Source organism: Octodon degus, unplaced genomic scaffold, assembly GCF_000260255.1.
Source record: "Octodon degus isolate 3935 unplaced genomic scaffold, OctDeg1.0 scaffold00004, whole genome shotgun sequence".
NCBI lineage: Eukaryota > Metazoa > Chordata > Mammalia > Rodentia > Octodontidae > Octodon > Octodon degus.
Window position 1 is genome coordinate 26,960,272 of NW_004524580.1, and position 12,500 is coordinate 26,972,771.

The 12,500-nt window shown below is 45.9% G+C and overlaps 1 pseudogene; it reads left to right on the forward strand.

The window, feature by feature from the left end:
• Positions 1–1,165: 1,165 nt before the first annotated feature.
• Positions 1,166–2,065, forward strand: LOC101585235 (annotated as a pseudogene).
• The last annotated feature ends 10,435 nt before the right edge of the window (positions 2,066–12,500 follow it).

Consider the following 12,500-nt stretch of genomic DNA (forward strand, 5'->3'; position numbering starts at 1 on the left):
CCCCACCCCCAGGGCACACTGAGATGGTGATTGAGACTGGGTGTGGTGGCATGCACCTGTAATCCCAGCACTTGGGAGGCTGAAAACAGGAGGATCACTGCGAGTCTGATCTGTGTAGTGAGACCCTGTAGACCCTGCACTAAATACATAAGAAAATAATAATCATAATAATTAATAAATAAAGTCAGTGTGTTCAATCCCAGAGGATGTTGCCATCAAAGAAAGCTACAACCCAAAGCCTACCTTGGCCCTGCTCGGCCTACAGCCACCTCTGTGAAATGATGGCTTCTTCTCTTCTGCTTTCCACCGCACGCAAGCACCTCTCATTGGCAAACTCTAACCTAAAAGCATACGGAGAGGGGGATCCTGGGACATGGTGGCACTACCACTCCCTCCTCTTCAGTGCAGAGCAGACTCTAGAAGGGATGGCGGTGATGCGAAGTTGGATAGAGACAAGCCGGAATGATGATGGAGGAAACGTGCTACAAAACCTAAAGGACTGGTCTGGGGATACAGCTCAGTGGCTTAAGAGCCTGGCTGGCAAGCACAAAGTCTACAAGGTCTGGAGTTCAAGCCCTGGTAATGAGAAAAAAAAAGATGGTGGCATGGTGACAACATGCCTATAATCCTAGCACTTTGGGATGTGGCAGGAGGATTGAAATTCTACTCTAGCCTGAGCAATTTAGAAAGGATTTTTTTTTTTTTTTTTTTTTTTTTTTTTTTTTTTGGCTGCCTCGGGATGCCTTAAGGGCAGGTCTGGAAAGTCATGAGGATCTAGGGATTGAACCACAATATCCTGAGTCTGACCGCCTTTGCTTAAGCAGGCACTTAAACAACTGAGCTAATGGGCAGGCCCCCTAGCCTGGAAAATTTAGTGTCACCCTGTCTCAGAATAAAAAAGGAAAAGAAACTTTTGGGGCTGAGGAAATGGCTCAGTGGAATAAGTGCTTCCCTGGCAAGCACAAGGGCCGGAGTTCAATCCCCAGTTCCGCGAAAGAACGAAAGAAAGAAAGAAAGAAAGAAAGAAAGAAAGAAAGAAAGAAAGAAAGAAAGAAATTATTAAAGAACTGGGGGGAAAACCAAGGGCAGGCTCTGAGGATCGCACATGCGCACTCCTGAGGGCGTGGTCTTGCTAGACACGTCGGGAGGATTGGAAAAGCTGGCGCTGGCGATGGACCTGGAGTAGCGGCGATGGCGCTCGGATTCCCGGCCGGCGAGGTGGCCGTGGCCCTGGGGACGCGGACGCCAGGAATGTTGTCTCTGGAAGAACCAGCCATGTCAGGATGAAAGAGTGCCGAGGGCAGGCGGCTCTCCAGCAATCCTTCAGAAGCCATAACACAGTGGCTGCATCTGTAGATTCCAGCCTTGGGGGTCTCTCGCGCTCCAGCACTGTGGCCAGCCTCGACACGGACTCCACCAAGAGCTCAGGACAAAGCAACAATAATTCTGACACCTGTGCAGAATTTCGAATAAAGTATGTTGGTGCCATCGAGAAGCTGAAGCTCTCTGAGGGAAAAAGTCTTGAAGGACCACTTGACCTGATAAATTATATAGATGTTGCCCAGCAAGATGGAAAGCTGCCTTTTGTCCCACTGGAGGAAGAATATGTTATGGGTGTGTCCAAGTATGGCATCAAAGTGTCCACATCGGACCAGTATGATGTGCTGCTCCGGCACGCTCTGTACCTGATCATGCGCATGGTATGCTACAATGATGGCCTGGGCGCAGGCAAGAGCTTGCTGGCTCTCAAGACTACAGATGCCAGCAATGAGGAGTACAGCCTGTGGGTTTACCAGTGCAGCAGCCTGGAGCAAGCACAAGCCATCTGCAAGGTTTTATCCAGTGCGTTTGACTCTGTGTTGACCTCGGAGAAGTCCTGAACTCTAGCCCGGCAGGAACCAGCCTCATCTGAGTGTCCAGCTGCTTTCAAAATTGTTGTGTTTTCCATCTGTGATGCTGAACTCTTAGGGAAACAGGAAGGGAAGTGCTGGCCCAATTCTCCAAAGGAAGTGCAATGTATAATATACCAGTCATTTTTTAAAATCACATTAAAATGTACAATGAGTGGGGCTGGGGAGATGGCTCAGTGGAATAAGTGCTTCCCTGGCAAGCGCAAGAGCCTGAGTTCAATCCCTGGTTCTACCAAAAAAAAAAAAAAAAAAATGTACAATGAGTTAAAAAAAAATAGGGGCTGGTGAGATGGCTCAGTGGTCTAAAGCACCTACTTGGAACAAGCTTAGCAAAGCACAGGGACCGAGGTTCGATCCCCCAGCACCACATGCCAGCCAGCCCCGCCCCCTGGTGGGCTGAGCTGGCCACACACACACACACACACACACACACACACACTACATAAATAAATAAGTAAATAAATGCTAAAAAAAAAAATTAACACATTGCTTACATTTAAAAAAAATAATAAAATAAAAAAATAAAGAACTGGGGAAGATTCAATTCCCAATATTAAAAAAAAAAAAATCCACAGAGCAAATAACTTCCAACCTGCAATTATGTATATGATTACATGAAATATATAATCAAAGTTTAGATGTATATAGTCTCAAAATTTTTAACTCCCTCGTACCCATTCTCAAGAAGTTGCAAGAGACCGAGGACTGGCCACACCAAAATAAGATTAAAGCAAAACAGAAAAGACTGTAGGAGACAGAGCACTCAACCCAAGAGATCCTGGGGTCCTCAGACAGAGGATGAAAAGGGTGCTAGGATGACAGGTGTGAGTCAGATGCTGAGGACACCAACCCCCACGGGAGCAGTGTGACACAGGACACCCCTTGAAAGCAGCTGCCACCAAGCTATCCCTTTGAAAGGCACCGTCCCCTCACCAGAGGCCAGCAGGCTGTTTGGGGCTAGATTTTATCTCTGCTGGACCTGATAGGATCACAGACCAATGAAATGTCTGCTGTCCTTCTGATGCCGGGCAGAATTCTAAAAGCTACCCTGTAATCTCCACCTTCTAATATGACTCCCGCAATGATATCACTTACACCGCAAAAGGGACTTTTTCGGGTACAATGTGACTAGCCAGCCCCAGATAGGATTTACCTAATCATATGATTCCTTTAGGGAAATTTTCTTTTTTGGAACCGGGGATCGAACTCAGGCCCTTGTACCTGCAGGCAAGCACTTATTCTACTGCGCCATCTCCCTGGGCCCAACACACAAATGCTTAACAACAGTTAGTGTCATTCTCAGGGCCTGGTAACACACCCCAGCAATGACAGGATTCTAGAAGACCAAGGTGGGAGGATCAAAATTTTGTGTTATTATTATTAGATTCTGGGGTTCTGGGTTTGTTTTTTGTTTTTATATCACATTATTGTTTATTACGTGAATTTTTTACAATACAAACAAAAATACAAAACAAACAGAAATACAGAAATGCAATGGGTGGATACAGCTAAATGCAGAACGGTGACTTTTTCTCCTTGGGAGGCCATGATGCCCCTTCTGGTAAAATACAGAAAGTGTGTATAGGTAGAGACAGGCTGGTTGCCAGAGTCGCGATTTGCCTAGAAATGATCCAGAAATGCATTCCCTCACCCTGCTACTTACCATAAAGCGTACAGAGGGAGTGAAAGGAAGTTTCCCTGTTGGTTTCTACCATATGAAAGGTGACATATTCTATCCTAGCAGGGCCGAAGGTTTCTAGGTTCCTTCTGTCCTGAACAAAGAACTGGTCGAGACAACTGTGAAGGGCAGCAAGGTTCTGCATTTATTAAAGGTGGGAAAAGGAACGCGCTCTACAGAGCAAGTGTGGACAATTAAAGGTGGGAAAAGAAGTACAATCCACAGGGGGAGTACAGGCTACTGAGAGAGAGCCCCGGCCCTGAGGCCACCGCCGAGGTCTGGTGCCACCCCACTCCTCAGATGGACAGCAGGTCCAAGCCATCCCAGTCAAAACCCTGCTTGTGGGGCAGGGGAGATGGCCCAGTAGAATAAGCACTTCCTTGGCAAGCGCAAGGGACTGAGTTCAATCCCCGCTTCCGCCAAAAAAAAAAAAAAAAAGTTAGGTGGTTATACTATAGACAGTTAGGTAAAAACATTATAGGCAGTCCTGGGGGCCAAGCCTCAAGATAAAGATAGAGGGCCGGGGAGATAGCTCAGTAGAATAAGCGCTTGCCTGGCAAGCACAGAGTCCTGAGTTCAATCCCCAGTACCAGAAAAGAAAAATAAATAAAGACGGAGTGACCAGGCCTGCATGCCTCCCAAGGCATAGGCAGTATAGTATAACTGGTATCACCGGGTCCAATGCAGACATCAGTCACCCAGGTGGGCGACCAGGACCTCCTGACTCCTCTTCCTAACAAGATCCTTGGACCAGGGAGATGGCTCAGTAGAATAAGTGCTTTCTGATAGCTGGACTAGGAGAATGTGCACTACTGGACTCTTTTGGAATATTTTGCTGAGTTTACACACCTATAATATTCAGATAAAAGAACTTAACAAAAAAAGGGGATACAGATGAATGTCCATTTTGTAACTGTGTATTCAAAGTGGTTAGGATAGATATGTAGTTACATTCTCTTAATCAATAGAGTGATTTGTTGTAATAGTGTTTGTTAATAGGATATCATGTCTGCATCTTGTACAGCAATTAACCACTAGGAAGAATGTGTGCAATGAGTTCATTATTGAAACTGTCCTACCATTTGAAACTGTCTCATTGCTATTTGTTTCTCAATAAAATTATGGGGGAAAAAAAAAAGAATAAGCGCTTTCCTGGCAAGCACAAGGTTCTGAGTTCAATCCCCAGTTCCACCAAAAAAAAAAAAAAAAAAAAAAGAAAAAGAAAAAGAAATTACTTCATTTCAACTGAGCTAAAATAGTCTGATGAGCTATCCACTACAGAGACCAAGTCTGAGGAACAATTAAGTGTCCCATATCTCACATGCTTAGTAACAAGGCCCTTGTTCCTGCCACGCACCCTTGCGACGTCACTGGCTTCCCACTGAACCAACGTTAGCTAAGCGGTTACACTTGCGATCTTATTGGTGGACTGTAGCTCTGACCCACGCTGCGCCCACCTCGCGATTTTGTGCCCCCGCCTGACGTTGTTCTGTAAAGCTTTCTGCGTAAAGCGGGGTCCCTGCAGCCCACTTTCAGGTTACCTCCTGTCTCTTAGAAGCTGTGTCTCCTAATAAAGTTTTCCTACTCTTAACCTCCCTTGTTCCTTAGAATTCATTCTTTGATTTGGGGGAACGTAAAGTCGACATATCCGGCCTATAGCAAGTTAGGAGTTTCGTATTACTTCCCCTGTATCAGTTACACCGAGGTAAATACAGACAGATCCAGAGTTATATGTGAAAATTGAAAACCTAAAAGTAAAAGAAGAAAATATGGGAGAATTCATTTGAAATATGAGGATAACGAAAGCATTTCTCATCTTTTTTTTTTTTTTTTTCTTTTTGACCCTTTCGCTTGCCAGGCAAGCACTTATTCTGAGCTATCTCCCCATCCCCCTAGCCTTTCTAATCATGATACAAAATATAGACGCTATAAAAGGAAAGGAATTAAATATAAATAATTTTTTAAAAAATTCTGCCCAATAACCCACATAAGCAAACCTAAAAGGCATAAAAAAAAAACTGGGAACAACTGCCAGTCAAACAGCTCAGTGGACTAAAGTTCCTGCTTACGCTGAGCGCAGCAGCCAGGGTTGCATTCCCCAGGCCTGCCAGCCCCGGTCCTGAGACCACACTTGAGACTGGGCGCCGTGGCGTGTGCCTGTAATCCCAGCTCTTGGGAGGCTGAACACAGGAGAATCACTAGGAGTCCGATCTACGTAGTAAGACCCTGTAGAACCTGTACTAAAAATACATAAAACACACACACACAAAACTGGGAACTATCTCCATTCCTACAAATTGATAAGAAAGAAAATCAGTAATTCACACTAAGAAAGCGGGCAAAGGATATAAACAGAGTTCTCTAGGAAGAAGTTCCAAGTGGCTTTTAAACGCTTGAGAATATGCTTCTCCGTAATGAGGGAAATGCAAATTAGACTACAGATCGGCACAGACAAGGATTTTGATCGCACCATGTGGAGGGCTGTAGCAAAGCAGATGCTGTGACATATTGCTGGCGGAGCACCACCCCGCCGGACCCCGCGGAGGGCAACCAGACAGCATCCATCCAAATCTCAGATCCGTGTTTTGGCAAGCCCCAGGAGCTGGGCACCCCAAAACCATTCCCTGCTAACAGAAGCCAGTTGGTCAGGTGGCAGTGTGCCAAGACCCAAGCCACGAATGTATGTGTTGATCTATTTATATGTATTAAGACTTACTGCGCGGGAGGCACCGCCGCGGTCTCTGGGAGTGCGCGCAAAGTAAGCCGCCCACGCCTCAGACTGCCTAACACTTCCACACCTGCTGGGAGAGGATGCCAGAGCAAAGGAGTGACGGCATTTGGCTGTGTTATGCAAATAATAAATGAACATATAATTTTTCATTCAAATTGAGATGCTTTTGAGCGTGGAAATGGATCGCTACAATAATATACACTCGTTGGGCTGGCCAGATAGCTCAGCGGATTAAAGTGCCTGCAAGCGGGCACAGGGGCCAGGGGTTCAATCCCCAGCCTGCCATACCGGCCCCTCCCCCGGGGCGCCCTGAGAGGGCTATTGAGACTGGGCATAAGCCCAGCTCTTGCGAGGCTGTAAACAGGTGGATCACTACGAGTCCGATCTAGTAGTGAGACCTTGAACACCCTGTGGACCCTTCCCTAAAATACAGGAAAAAAAAAAAAACAACTGCACCAGCAACTCCCGGGAGGAAAAAAAACAGGAGCTAAACATGAAGAGATGCTCAATCTTTTCAATAATAAGGAAGGTTGAATTCTCCCCCCCAACTGGGGATTGAACTCAGGGCCTCGCACTTGCAGGGGAAGCGCTTACTCCACTGAGCCATCTCCCCAGTCTCCCTCTTTTTTTTTTTTTTTTTCTTTCCTTTTTGCAAGAATCTGACAGAGAGGAGGGATGTGGTAAGAATGCTTTCAAAACGTGTGCAGCTTTGATTTGAAATTGTAGTGCTGCCTGCAATTCCCCGGGCTTATCTCCTAACATAAAAATGATACAGGATTGTTGAATTAAGGGGAGGAGGTGTTACACTAATAGATTTCCTTCCTTTAGAACAGCACAGAATACTAGAACATTTTATCTTACAAAATCAGAGTCACCCTCCACTCCCTGTTGCTTATCACTTTCCTACCCTCCTTGTCAGCCAATAGCGGCTAATGAACTAGGGAAACTTCCAGAATTCTCTGGCAGGGCTTTTCTTCCTGTTAAAGGGGCCCGAGGCACAAGTAGATGGACCGCCTCTTCCCTCCTGCCCAGCCCCGGGAGGGGCCACCGGCTCCTGCAGCGGCTAGCTTGGTCTATGCAGTGAGAAGCATAAAACAGAAAGTCAACTGGTTTGCTAAAGATCGTAGAAATGGGAGAGCCAGGAGAGAGCGGCGCCTGGAGCCCTGCCGGCCGCGTGGAGCTGCGGGACCCACGCTGACCTCTCCGCAGAGAACGGGGCCTGCGAGGCAGGCGTGGCAGAGAGACAACGAGCTGAACCTTTCGAAACCTGTGAATCTGCAATATCGTGTCTCCTACGGATCAGTCAAGGAAGCCTGAATTTGTCTTGTCTAAATTTTGAGTCAAAAAACTTTTTTTGTCTTTTTTGTTTGTTTGGGTTTTTTCGTTTTTGTTTTGTTTGTTTGTTTGTTTGGTTTGGTTTTGGTTTTTTTTGTTGTTGTTCTTTTTGAGACAGGGTCTGGCTATGCAGCCCAGGCTGGCCCAGGACTCACGTATCGCCTCCTGCCTCAGCCTCCCGAGTGTGTGGGGATTATAGGCGTGTGCCACCACTTCCAGCTTTAATCAATATTATTACTATTTTTTGTTTTGTTTTACAGAACCGGGGATTGAACTCAGGCCCCTGCACTTGCCAGGGAAGCGCTTATTCCACTAAGCCATCTCCCCTAGAAGTATTATTTTTAAAAACACATTTGGAGCCAAGTAGCACAGTCCTATAAATCCCAGCACTTAAACGGCTGAGGCAGGAGGATCGCTATGAGTTTGAGACCAGCCTGGCCTGCATACTGAAACCTTATCTCAAAAAAATTAAAAATCGGGCCGGGGAGATGGCTCAGTAGAATAAGTGCTTCCCTGGCAAGCTCAAGGGTCTGAGTTCAATCCCGGGTTCCGCAAAAAAAAAAAAAAAAAAATTAAAATCAAAAAGACATAGTTTGATGGAAAGTTCAATACACTGAACGATATAATATAGTTTACATATTATAAAAGAAAGGACTTTGAATATCAACTCTAACATACTGATAAAGCTCTAAATTGCACCAGTCATTAGAAACTTATGATTTATGCTGTATGCATACAACAAAATTTGACTTAGTTTTAGAACCCAGAAACCCGTGAAGTGCTTTGAGGACTGACTTATTATTCACTGTTCAATTAAAGAAAAAAAAAACTTGAAGCATAGATGTTGATTTTAATTTTAAAAAAAACGAACAGTATCCACGCTAGGCGGTGTGAAATGGCTGTGGCTTCGTCGCCTTTGTCTGCTGCATCGCCACCATTCGGACGCCAGAGGGCGCAAAGACGGCCAGCGCTTGTTTTTCTTTAAACCTCAAATCCGAGTCGGAGGCGAGAACAACAAAGACCTGGAACGCGGCGGCCTCGAGACAAAGAGACCCGGGGCCAGGGCCGCGCGCCGAGCTTCCCGAGCGGGAGCCGCGGCTCGCACCGCCCCAGGCCCCTCCTCCGCGCCTTAAGCTGAGAGCGAGAAATAAACAACTTAAGCTGCAGAATCCGAGCTCTTCGGCTAACTAGAAAGACCAGCGTGGAGCGCAAGCCCAGCGTGGGGCGACAGGAGCGTCGCGCGGTGCGCTTGCGCTTCTCGTTTTGCCCAGTGTTACGAACAGTGCGATGGAGCTTTTATTGTCTGCTTTACTGGGTTCAAAAACAACAAATACAGAGCAGAAAATGTAGAAAATGTCAAAGCCGTCAAAAGAGCAGAAACCAGCACGTTTTCACAGATACAACTATTTCCATTTTTTTTCAGTATTTAAACAAGCATAAAAGATGGTGTTCTGAGTGCCATTTTGTTCTGGTTCTCTCTCCCTCCCCCTCCCCCTCCCCCTCCCCCTCTTCTCTTCTCTTCCCCTCCCCCTCTCTCCTTTTCTCCCTCCCCGCCCCTCATATTTATTAGATCTTCTGCTTAATTTTTTTAAAATGCATTCTGATAATAAAATTTTACTTATCTGTGAGTTCATCCCAGGTAGGAGAATTTAAAATTTTCACAAACAGGCAGCTTTCTCCTAAGGCAGCAACGCCTTGCATACCAGATCTGTAATCAAATTGCACTTTGGAAACAAGAATAAAAGCAGGAATTTTCCTGTGGTTTAGAAGAGGAAACAGGTAGAGACCAAAGAAAAGAGCAGAAATTGTTCCATCCAACCGCAAATCGGCAGAGTGGATTTGTCCTCTCCAAAAGCCTGAAAGCCGATCCAGGGGGAATGGGGTTCACCGGATCCCCAGTCCACCCCGTGGGCCACCGATTGAGGGCCAGACAGATCAGCAGGTGGCCAACGAGACAGAAAAATGTCCGGAACAGGGAGGTCGCTGACCTTGAGGCTTGGAGCCAGTGACAGGCAGGGGGCTTCCTGGAAGCCTGGCACAGCCCCAAGGAAGCCCAGCGAGGCCAAGGGCTGAGGTCGCGGGGCCTCCGCAGACAGCTCCTCTCCTAGCCGCCTGTCAGAGGCCTGTGCATCCCCCAGGAGCGGCCATCAGCGTCTCTCTGGGTAACAACAGAGTCCAAGAGATCCGTGGGATCCTCGAAGCTCCCCAGGACCTCGGCGTGCTAGGCCAGCATTCCAGGCCAACCTGGGATTTTTTTAACTGTCCCCAACGGTGCATTAGATGTCCTGCCACCTGGGTCCCGTGATAGAGGCCTTCTACTTGCTGTTCTCTGAATTCCCACATCCTTATAATATTAGTAGGAATACAAGGTTAGTATACTTAAAACAGAACCTTATACATAGCAGTGTATTGAACAGAGAACTAGGGGGCCCGTATTCACTTGGCTTTAAATTCAGACAGAAGTTTACTGGCAGTGAAGGCAGTTACTTTGAGCAAAACCTTCCCCCAGGAAGTGCTAAAACAAGGAACGCACAGAGAAGTGTGGGTTGGTGGAAGACACGGTGGGGAAGTTAGATTGTACCAGGTTTTAGGTTGTGCCAGGGGAATTTAGGTTGTACCATTCAGGTTGTACCACGGTGTCCAAGAGGGAGCTGCCAGCCAGGGGGGACAAAGGTTGCCAAGCTCTTTTGCACTGGGGTGTGCCTGCCCTTGGGCAGACACCTGTTCCTGCAGAACTGAGGGTTTCACTTCCTTTTGGGGTGGGTAGTGGGCTCCTCCCAGCACAGGCTCTCAATAAGCATGAACTATGACTCTCCCCACAGCATTTAATGAACTTTTTTATAACAGCTAAAGTGTCCACCTCCCCCAGGAATTGTAACTTCCTTAAAGACAGGAAGTGAGCATTTATTTTTTTTTTTCTTTGTTTGTTTCTTTCTTTTTTCTTTTTCTTTTGGTCTCTGATGTCTAGCTTCATGCCTGGCACTGAGGATAAGTCATAAACATTTTTGCTTTGTTTTCTTTTGCGCTTTTGTTTTTGTTTTGTTATAAATGAAGTGAAAAAGAAAAAGATTGAAGTATTGACTCAGTTGGACAGGGACAGACTTTTGCCTTCAATTTTCACTTTGAGTTAACTGTTCAAATAAATTAGCTCAGAAACAGTGCATTATGAGCATCCCCAACAGTTATTTTTTTCTACCTTACCAATATACTCATCTAAATCTATCTTCCAGGCTCGACTCATAGCATAAGCTCTTGAAGTTTAATGTCTGTGAAAAATTTTAGGTTTGACAGATGTAAACAGTGTTTCTGTAAATGCATTATAGAATCCAAAAGCTACCTGCAAGTGTCAGTCTCTTCAGTTATGGAGGAGGAGAGAAGGGAGGGGGACTGGGAAGTAAGCTGGCCAAAGGTCTTGATTTGATGTTCAAAGGTTGAGATGAAATGAGAATAATGGAGAAAAGACTCACAAGAAACAAAACACTAGGTTTCATACACACTGCTTAAAACTTTTTTCACGGGTTCTCCTTACCTTTAGGATAAAAACAAATCCCTTAAGAAGCTGCAAAGACAAGATACAGCTTAGGGGAAATATTTGCAAAACATAAATCTGGTGCAAAGCCTGGCTAGGGAAATGTTTAAAACTTTAAAAATATAATAATAAGAAACCAACCCTAGGGGCTGGTGAGATGGCTCAGTGGTCTAACACACCTACTTAGAACAAGCTTAGCAAAGCACAGGGACCGCGGTTCAATCCCCCAGCACCACATGCCAGCCAGCCCCTCACCCTGGTGGGCTGAGCTGGCCACACACACACAAATAAATAAATAAAATTAAAAAAAAAAAGATATAAAAAAAAAGAAACCAACCCTATTTTAAAAGTAGGCAAAAGATTTGGATGCTTTAATGAGTACAGGAAAAGACGCTCAGCATCTTTAATTATTAGAGAAAGGGGGGGCCTGCCCCTTAGCTCAGTTTTTTTTTTTTTTTCAAAATTTTATTGATAAACAGATAGCAATGAGACAGTTTGAAATCAAATCGGAAAGCTCAGTTCTTTAAGTGACTGCTTCAACAAAGCTGTCAGGCTCAGGTTGCTGTGGTTCGAGCCCCACAACTGAAGCCAGCCAAACCTGCCCTGAAGGCATTCCGAGCAAAAAAAAAAAACCTTATTCTATTAGAGAAAGGTATATTAAAGCCACAATGAGAGGTTCTTGCACACCTATGAGAATAAATGAGTCAACGTTAAAATTTTACAATACTGCCACGGTTTGGATAAGCGTCCCCTGAAGGCCTTTGTTTAAGAGCTTGGACCTCAATTTATGCAACTATTGCGAAGTAGTAGAACCCAGAGGCAGTGTGGCTTGCTTACCGGAAGTGAGGTCATTGGGGCGTGTCCTAGAAGGGGCTCCTGGGCCCCTGCCCTTGCTGTCTCTTTCCTTCCCGGTTGCCGTGATGGGAGCAGTTTTCTGATCTCTGCGTGCGCTCGCCATGGTGTTCTGCTCTGCCGCAAGCCTCAGCACTCCAGGGCCAAGGCAGCCATGGACGGAAACCTTTGAAGCTGTGAGCCACCATGAAACTTGCCTGCACATTCCTAAATTGACTTATCTCCGGAATTTGTCACAGTAATTGAAAGTGGACTGGGCCGGGGAGATGGCTCAGTAGAATAAGCACTTCCCTGGCAAGTGCAAGAGCCTGAGTTCAATCCCTGGTTCCTCATCCTCAAAAAAAAAAAAAAAAAAAAGTGGACTGACACGAGGGTGCTGTTAAAGATGCAGCTGTTTGGCCCAGGAGATAGCTCAGTGGTCTAAGCACCTGCCTGGCAAGTGCAAGGACTGGGTTGAATCCCAGG